Source organism: Arachis hypogaea, chromosome 19 (assembly GCF_003086295.3).
Source record: "Arachis hypogaea cultivar Tifrunner chromosome 19, arahy.Tifrunner.gnm2.J5K5, whole genome shotgun sequence".
In the NCBI taxonomy this organism is placed as follows: domain Eukaryota; kingdom Viridiplantae; phylum Streptophyta; class Magnoliopsida; order Fabales; family Fabaceae; genus Arachis; species Arachis hypogaea.
The window spans coordinates 82,830,730-82,840,642 of NC_092054.1; the positions used below are offsets into that span (position 1 = coordinate 82,830,730).

The 9,913-nt window shown below is 36.5% G+C and overlaps 1 non-coding gene across 1 annotated transcript; it reads left to right on the top strand.

Moving 5' to 3' along the window:
• Positions 1–6,991: 6,991 nt before the first annotated feature.
• LOC112780282 (small nucleolar RNA R71) lies at positions 6,992–7,099 on the top strand. The gene has a single exon (XR_003191129.1). It is a non-coding gene; the product is annotated as a small nucleolar RNA R71 (small nucleolar RNA).
• Positions 7,100–9,913: the final 2,814 nt, after the last annotated feature.

Below are 9,913 nucleotides of genomic sequence, written 5' to 3' on the forward strand. Positions count from 1 at the left end.
TTCCATGGAGTATAACTCGAGTTGTAGAGATCCAATTGAGGTGCTTCCAGTTGCGTTAGAAAGCTGACATCCATAGCTTTCCAACGAGGTATAATAGTCTATATTTGGCATCAAATTGGCAAGGTTGACAAGAGAACAAAGTGACGACTCAAGAAAGGGGGTGCAACATTTGAGTGTATTTTAATGGATCATTATCCTTTTTGGATCAATTATGTCACTCAGCCCTTCAAGCAAGCAAGGCCCATCAACAACACCAAATCAAGGCCACAAGAATCATCTAGAATAGTTTATTTTCATTTGATTGTAATTTGCTTTGAATTTCATTTTCATTTTGGAATTTAGGGAGCCTATTTAAAGGCCTTAGTTTTTGCATTTGAAGGGGGGGATATCAGGGGAATCCAGCCCCTGATGGGGACCTTGACTTTCACTTTTAGCTAGTTTTCCTTTTCTTTGTAATTGAATTCAGAGCTATGACTCACTAAACCCCCTTTCATTGGGTTAGGGAGCTCTATTGTAATTCAATGAATCAATAATAGTTTATCTTCTTCTTCAATCTTTTCTCTTGAATTTTGTTAGAAAGCTTCTCGATCTAATTCCATTGAGTAGTTGTCTTGGGAAAGAAACTACTCATACTTGGAATCCTTCGGAGCCTTGGGAAAGGAATGGAGGATTCATGCTAGAGAAGCTTTCTCACAGTGGATTGGATTGGGGTTTGGATGGATATTGTGACATGTAATCCTACCAAATTGTGGTTCATGAAATTGTGTGGTATAATCAGTGATCAAGCATCATCTCTTCTTATGAACATTTAAACCAAGGGATTGGGAATTTGTTTGTTTTTAGAGAGCATTGGTGAGCCAAGGAATTGGGATCCAATCATATAAGATTGCCAAGCAAAATTCAATGAATGCATTGGTTGAGGAAGAGATATACATGTTTTGATTCGGAGATTTCAATATCTCCTAAACCCAATGAATTCCCCATTTCTGATTTCCACTTTCTCTTTACATTCTGCAATTCAATTCTTGCAATCATCCCCACTCCCTTTTAATTTCAGCAATTTACATTCTGCTCTTTAATTCATGCAATTTAAGATTCAGCCATTTAATTTTCTTGTCATTTACTTTTCCCGCCAATTTTACATTCCGCAAATCTCATCTCAAATCTTGATTCCGCTCAACTAGAACACACTTCTAATCCGAATTGTTCACTCAACCAATCCTTGTGGGATTCGACCTCACTCTATTGTGAGTTTTTACTTGACGACGATAACCGGTGCACTTGCCGGAAGGAATTTTGCCGATCGTGCAATTTCCTAAATCGTAGCATAACACGTTTATGCGCATCAAGTTTATGGCGCCGTTGCCGGGGATTGGTTTTCGATTGACAATTCTCCAATTGGAAGTTAACTAGATTGAGCAATTTTTCTTTTCTTTTGTTAATAGTTTTTGTTTTAGTTTATTACTGCTAATTTCTGCAAATTTTAATTTGTTTTCTTTGCTCATTCACTTGTTAGCATACTAACCACCAGCTGTTTGTGATATTGCCTCACTATGGGATTTCCACTATCTTTGGATGAGTATTGTTTGAGACTGGGCACATTGCAAAAAAGAAAGGAGTATCCATCATCTTTTGGTCAATCAAAATCCATGAGAAACTCTCCACCACCACAGAATGATTCATGTTATTATGCTCATGGTGGGTGGGAGTATCAGGAACAGGAAACGGGGTACTTCCCAGAGCCACAAAATGGTCCATGTTTGGGTGATTTTGATCACTACTCAAGTTGTGGCTGGGAAGATCAAAACCAAAGAGATTTCACTTATTCACACCCCATTCATCAAGAGCCATCACCTCTGAATTATCCAACCTCACCTCCTAGCTCTACATATCCAAATTCTTCATCACTTGAGCATTTCTCAGCACAAAATTCCTTCTCAAATTCATACAATTCATTTCACTATCCACAAGACTCATCCCACTTCACACAAGAGTCATACCACTACCAACACTCCAACCAAAGACTCTATCAGCCCACACAAAACACATACTCCCAGCCACCATATCACAGCCAAGATAATCAACCTCATCAACCCAATCCGAACCAACAATTTCAAGATCAATTAAACAGGATGGAAGGAATGATTGCAACTATGGCCAGAGATGTGGCCGATTTGAAAGGCTTTAAGGAAGAAGTGATATCCAACTTACAAAATCAAGGTGCTGCCATTCAAAAGCTAGAAGCACAAATTGGATATCTATCAAAGCAAATCCCTACCCACAATTCTTCTAGTGATACCATGGCAAACCCAAGGGAGGAATCAGAAGAACAAGAAAGGGAGAAAGTCAATCAAGGGAGATCACACTCCAATGACACAGAGAGTTGCAAAGAGGAAGGGTTCATTGAACCACAAATTCAGGAAGCTTTTGATGAACAGGATACTCCAACTGTCCAACAACAACCAAGTTCTGAGACCAAGGATGTGAAGGCAGTAGAAACAAGCACCAAAATGAGGATTGTGACCGAGAAACAAAGGACCATATCCATGAAGAAGAGAAGGTCGAAGAACAATCCAACTCCTGAGCCAACAAGCAAGTTCACTCAAGCCAATCACAAGGGAAAGCTTGCTGGAAAGAAGCATTCACAACAAGGGGCACTAACTAGCTCCTTTATCCACTTGAAGTCATTCCTCTTAACAAACTGGAGGAAGAGGAAGAAAGTCAGGAACATCATGTCAAGCTAATGACAATAAACAAGCGCTTGTTGGGAGGCAACCCAACCAAAGGTAGTTTTTCTTTTCTAGTTACTTCAATAAAAGAGTTAAGTAGATTTATCTGTATTGCAAGGAGCTAAGTTTGGTGTTGCACACCAAAACAATTCAAGGGTGAATGTGAGATTCTAAGTTTGGTGTTCCACCAAAAACTTCATTAAAAGCACATTTCTACCTCAGCATGACTAGTCACTAGCTCCAACCAATCAGGGAAACTACTTAACCAATAGTTTAATTTCTAGTTCATAGTTTCTTTTTCTAGTTCATAGTTATTTTCTTAATAAAAGCACATGAGGTTTTCTGCATATGATCCAAATTGCTGCATATGGCAAGGAACTAAGTTTGGTGTTCACACACCAATCTAAGTTCAGAGGCCTACAAACATACATGCATGCTAACCAATTCTCAAAGTGCTTGGGGAACAAGCAACTTCTAATAGCTTTGCAGGAAGACAATCAATCTCATGGAAGGAATATACATCATCATCAAAGAGAACACCAAGGCTAGGAAGGATGATGAACAACAAAGAAGATGCTACAAGGTTGTATTGTCACTTAATTGCTTGTACTTTGAATTGCTGATATTGGAAGTTTGCATGCACCCCTGCTTTAAGTTTGAGTCATTGCCGTTTTTGTTTGTCTGTTTGTTTAATTTCCAAATAAGTGATAGTCTAAGTGTCTGGATAAACTTCACTTGCTTAAATGTATGCTTGCCATGCTTGTTCTGTTTCCAAAAATAAAAGAAATGTTTGAACAAAAGTAACTCAATTCCATTTGGTAAGAAATCAAATAAGATTAAGTGGTGGTATGCATGTTTGATTGAATAGTCAGCTCACTAAGAAATAAAGTTAGAATTGTCACTTTTAGTGGAAATTAGGATGCTGTCTATGGATCTTGATGAATAAATGTCTTTGGCCATGAAAAAGAAAGAAAAAGAAGAAGAAAAAGCCACTGAAAAAGGGCAACCAAAAAGCAAAAAAATTGAGAAAATAAGCTAGGCACCAATGGTTTGAACTTCTGAGACAAATGCCTGTGGTGTTTATGTATTAAGGATATGCTTGGATGAATAGGTTCTGAGGAGTGTTTCAACACTTGGTAACTTGGGTTAACTAACCCGGGATTACCAACCAAAAGTCCATTATCAAGAGCAACCTAAATACAAAACATTTAGTCACACAAAGAGGTGCTGGGCACCAATGTCTCAAGAAGAAATGTGAACTAAAATGCCTGTAGTGGATATGTGTAGTGCACTGATAAGAAAAAGAAAATGCCAAAGGCTTGTGCAACACATGACACTGAGCAACAAGGAGCAAATAAGCTCAAAGAAAAAGAAAAACAAAGAAAAGAAACTTGCCAAGGATATGTGAATAACAAGAGGCCATAGCAGTGTTTTAGTGGAAACATAAAAAGTGACATTCTTACCTAAGAAACAATAAAGTGATGCTGCAACAACTTTCTGCATGAACACCCCATTAATCAATGTCAATTACTTACTGATATGGCTAATGAATTTACTTTCTGTTTCATTCTTTCTTCTCAATAATTCAGAACTTGCTTAGGGACAAGCAAGTATTAAGTTTGGTGTTGTGATGCCAAGGCATCTTAAGCTAGTTTCACTAGCATTTTTTATGTTATTTTTAGTTGTTTTATGCATTTTCTTGAGCCTTAAGTAATCATTTGGGCCAAATAGTCATGCTTGTCTTAAATCATTCAAACATGAAGATTTTGATGCAAATTCCATGAGTTTTTAGTTATATTCCTTGAAAGCTATGAATGGAAGAATTCTCATGAATTTTTGCAAGACTTTGATGCAATTGTTTGGATGATTTCAGGGAAGAAGAGGCTAAGCAAGGAAGCAACAAAATCAATAAAGGAAGCTTGAATATCACATGTGGAGTTTAAGTTCCAGTTTAAGCCTAAACTGGAGCTTAAACGCCAAAATCATGAAGGATAAGAAATGCTGGGATTGAAGTTTAACCTCCAGTTTGACCTCAAACTGGAGGTTAAACGCCAGAATGAAAAGCCTCACTAAAGAAGCATTCCACGTTTAACCTCCAGTTTGACCTCAAACTGGAGGTTAAACGCCAGAATGATAATGCCACCCAGGGAGGAGTTCCACGTTTAACCTCCAGTTTGACCTCAAACTGGAGGTTAAACGCCAGAACCAGGAAGAGTACCAGGGAGCCATTCCACGTTTAACCTCCAGTTTGACCTCAAACTGAAGGTTAAACGTGTTCGACACCTCCAGGGCTACCATTCTAAGCATTCCACGTTTAACCTCCAGTTTGACCTCAAACTGGAGGTTAAACGTGTTCGACCTCCAGGGCTGCCCTTCCTTTATCCACGTTTAAGCTTCAGTTTAACCTTAAACTGAAGCTTAAACGTGTTATATGGAACAGCTTGACCATGCCTTCTTCAAACATAAATAACTTGAGCTACAAAACTCCAAATGAGGTGATTCAAAATGCATTGGAAAGAAGACATCTAGAGCTTTCCAAGCATATATGGCATGCATGGTGGATACTAAAAATTGAGGGAGAAAACAGCCCCGTAATGTGCATAGAAGAGCATAGTACCAACATGCAATCAGGCCAGCTGACCTCTTCACCTTCCATGGAGTATAACTCGAGTTGTAGAGATCCAATTGAGGTGCTTCCAGTTGCGTTAGAAAGCTGACATCCATAGCTTTCCAACGAGGTATAATAGTCTATATTTGGCATCAAATTGGCAAGGTTGACAAGAGAACAAAGTGACGACTCAAGAAAGGGGGTGCAACATTTGAGTGTATTTTAATGGATCATTATCCTTTTTGGATCAATTATGTCACTCAGCCCTTCAAGCAAGCAAGGCCCATCAACAACACCAAATCAAGGCCACAAGAATCATCTAGAATAGTTTATTTTCATTTGATTGTAATTTGCTTTGAATTTCATTTTCATTTTGGAATTTAGGGAGCCTATTTAAAGGCCTTAGTTTTTGCATTTGAAGGGGGGGATATCAGGGGAATCCAGCCCCTGATGGGGACCTTGACTTTCACTTTTAGCTAGTTTTCCTTTTCTTTGTAATTGAATTCAGAGCTATGACTCACTAAACCCCCTTTCATTGGGTTAGGGAGCTCTATTGTAATTCAATGAATCAATAATAGTTTATCTTCTTCTTCAATCTTTTCTCTTGAATTTTGTTAGAAAGCTTCTCGATCTAATTCCATTGAGTAGTTGTCTTGGGAAAGAAACTACTCATACTTGGAATCCTTCGGAGCCTTGGGAAAGGAATGGAGGATTCATGCTAGAGAAGCTTTCTCACAGTGGATTGGATTGGGGTTTGGATGGATATTGTGACATGTAATCCTACCAAATTGTGGTTCATGAAATTGTGTGGTATAATCAGTGATCAAGCATCATCTCTTCTTATGAACATTTAAACCAAGGGATTGGGAATTTGTTTGTTTTTAGAGAGCATTGGTGAGCCAAGGAATTGGGATCCAATCATATAAGATTGCCAAGCAAAATTCAATGAATGCATTGGTTGAGGAAGAGATATACATGTTTTGATTCGGAGATTTCAATATCTCCTAAACCCAATGAATTCCCCATTTCTGATTTCCACTTTCTCTTTACATTCTGCAATTCAATTCTTGCAATCATCCCCACTCCCTTTTAATTTCAGCAATTTACATTCTGCTCTTTAATTCATGCAATTTAAGATTCAGCCATTTAATTTTCTTGTCATTTACTTTTCCCGCCAATTTTACATTCCGCAAATCTCATCTCAAATCTTGATTCCGCTCAACTAGAACACACTTCTAATCCGAATTGTTCACTCAACCAATCCTTGTGGGATTCGACCTCACTCTATTGTGAGTTTTTACTTGACGACGATAACCGGTGCACTTGCCGGAAGGAATTTTGCCGATCGTGCAATTTCCTAAATCGTAGCATAACACGTTTATGCGCATCACTTGCTGAGTCAATATTTTATTCTGAGCCAATATGGCATTCAGAGTATCAATTTTAAGAACTCCCTTCTTCTGAGGCGTCCCATTACTCACAGGGTTCCTCTCAGAAATGTACATGAACTGGTTATTAGCAACCATGTCAATGAGTTCTTGAGCTTTTGCAGGCGTTTTCTTTAGGTGAATGGATCCACCTGTAGAAGTATCCAATGACATCTTAGCTAATTCAACAGACCATCATAGAATATATCCAGGATGGTCCATTCTGAAAGCATGTCAGAAGGACACTTTTTGGTCAGTTGCTTGTATCTCTCCCAAGCTTCATAGAAGGATTCACCTTCTTTCTGTCTGAAGGTTTGAACATCCACTCTAAGCTTGCTCAGCTTTTGAGGAGGAAAGAACTTGGCTAAGAAAGCCGTGACCAGCTTATCCCAAGAGTTCAGGCTATCCTTAGGTTGAGAGTCCAACCATATTCTAGCTCTGTCTCTCACAGCAAAAGGGAAAAGCATGAGCCTGTAGACTTCAGGATCTACTCCATTAGTCTTAGCAGTATCACAGATCTGCACGAATTCAGTTAAGAACTGAAAAGGATCTTCAGATGGAAGTCCATGAAACTTGCAGTTTTGTTGTATTAGAGAAACTAATTGAGGTTGCAGCTCAAAATTGTTTGCTCCAATGGCAGGAATTGAGATGCTTCTTCCATGTAAATTGGAATTAGGTGCAGTGAAGTCACCAAGCATTCTCCTTGCATTATTATTATTTTCGGCTGCCATCTCCTCTTCCTGTTCGAAAATTTCTATAAGGTTATCTCTGGATTGTTGTATTTTAGCTTCTATTAGTTTCTTCTTCAGAGTCCTTTCAAGTTCAGGGTCTGCTTCAACAAGAATGTTCTTGTCCTTGCTCCTGCTCATATGAAAAAGAGGGAACAGAAAAATAATAATAATAGGGATCCTTTTTACCCAGGTATATAGGTTCCCCTGTGTGAGTAGAAGAAGAAAAGAATGTAATGTAAAGAAGGAAAGAAGAGAAAATTTGAACACAGATGGAAGAGGGGGTTCGAATTTGGGTTAGATGAAGTGTTAGTAGATGAATAAATAAATAGAAGGAGATGAGAGAGAAGGAGGATTTTCGAAAATTATTTTTGAAAAATGGTTAGTGATTTTCGAAAATTAAAAGAAGAAATAAATTAAAATTGAATTTTGAAACAATTAGAGAGAGAGAGTTAGTTAGGTAGTTTTGAAAAAGATAAAAAACAAACAAAAAGTCAATTAGTTAGTTGAAAAAGATTTGAAAATTAATTTTGAAAAGATAAGAAGATAAGAAGTTAGAAAAGATATTTGAAAATCAAATTTTTGAAAAAGATAAGATTTTTTTAAAAAAATATGATAGGAAGATATGATTAGAATTAGTTTTTAAAAAGATTTGACTTTTAAAATCATAATTAATAACTTGACTCACAAGAAATCACAAGATATGATTCTAGAATTTAAAGTTTGAATCTTTCTTAACAAGTAAGTAACAAACTCGAAATTTTTGAATCAAAACATTAATTGATGATGTGATTTTCGAAAATATGATATAAAATTAAGAAAAAGATTTTTGAAAAATATTTTTAAAATTTTAGAAAATAAATAAAAAAATGAAAAAGATTTGATTTTTGAAAAAGATTTTGAAAAAGATAAGATTTTTAAATTAAAAATTTGATTTGACTCATAAGAAACAACTAAATTTTAAAAAATTTTGAAAAAGTCAATTCAAATTTTCGAAATTTATGAGTGAAAAAGGGAAAGATATTTTTTTGAATTTTTGAATTTTTAATGATGAGAGAGAAAACATGAAAAATGATGCAATGCATGAAAATTTTGGATCTAAACATGTGATGCATACAAGAACACTATGAATGTCAAGATGAACACCAAGAACACTTTGAAGATCATGATGAACATCAAGAACCTATTTTTGAAAAATTTTTTATGCAAAGAAAACATGCAAGACACCAAACTTAGAAATTTTTCATGTATAGACACTATGAATGCAAGAATGCATATGAAAAACAAGAAAAGACACAAAACAAGAAAATATGAAGATCAAACAAGAAGACTGGCCAGGAACAACTTGAAGATCATGAAGAACATTATGAATGCATGAATGCATGAATTTTCGAAAAATGCAGAGAATTTTTAGAAAAACTGCAATTGACACCAAACTTGAAATTGACTCAAGACTCAAACAAGAAACACAAAATATTTTTGATTTTTATGATTTTATGATTTTTTTGGATTTTTCGAAAATTAATGTGAAAAAGAAAAATAAGGATTCCAAAATTTTTAATGTGAATTCCAGGAATCTTGCACTCTTAGTCTAAAGCTCCAATCTGAGGGTTAGACATGGCTTTAATAGCCAGTCAAGCTTTAGCATGTAAATCAGGTGGATCAGGAACAGCAGCAGGTGGATTAGCAACAACTAGCTTGTTCTTGATAATGTTGGGTTGGAAGCCCCAGTCCAAATGAATTTAGACATGGCTTTACAGCCAGTCAGGCTTCAACATGCTTCATGAAACACTAGAATTCATTCTTAAAAAATTTTAGAATAATTTTCGAAAACAGATGAGAAATTTTTGAAAGATTTTTGAAATTTTTTTTTTGAAAATAAAACAAAAAGAAAATTACCTAATCTGAGCAACAAGATGAACCGTCAGTTGTCCAAACTCAAACAATCCCCGGCAACGGCGCCAAAAACTTGGTGCATGCGAAATTGTTACTCAGGTTGTAAAATTTGTTGTTCGTTCTCTCCCTGGTAATGGCTCCAAAAACGTGTGCACAGTACCATGGTCCAAGCATAACTTCACAACTTCGCACAACTAACCAGCAAGTGCACTGGGTCGTCCAAGTAATAAAACCTTACGTGAGTAAGGGTCGATCCCACGGAGATTGTTGGTATGAAGCAAGCTATGGTCATCTTGTAAATCTCAGTCAGGCGGATATCAAATGGTTATGGATTTTTCGAATAATAATAATAAATAAATAGAAATTAAAGATAAAAATACTTATGTAAATCATTGGTGAGAATTTCAGATAAGCGTATAGAGATGCTTTTGTTCCTCTGAATCTCTGCTTTTCCGCTGTTTTCATCCAATCAGTCTTACTCCTTTCCATGGCAGGCTTTCTGTAAGGGCATCACCGTTGTCAATG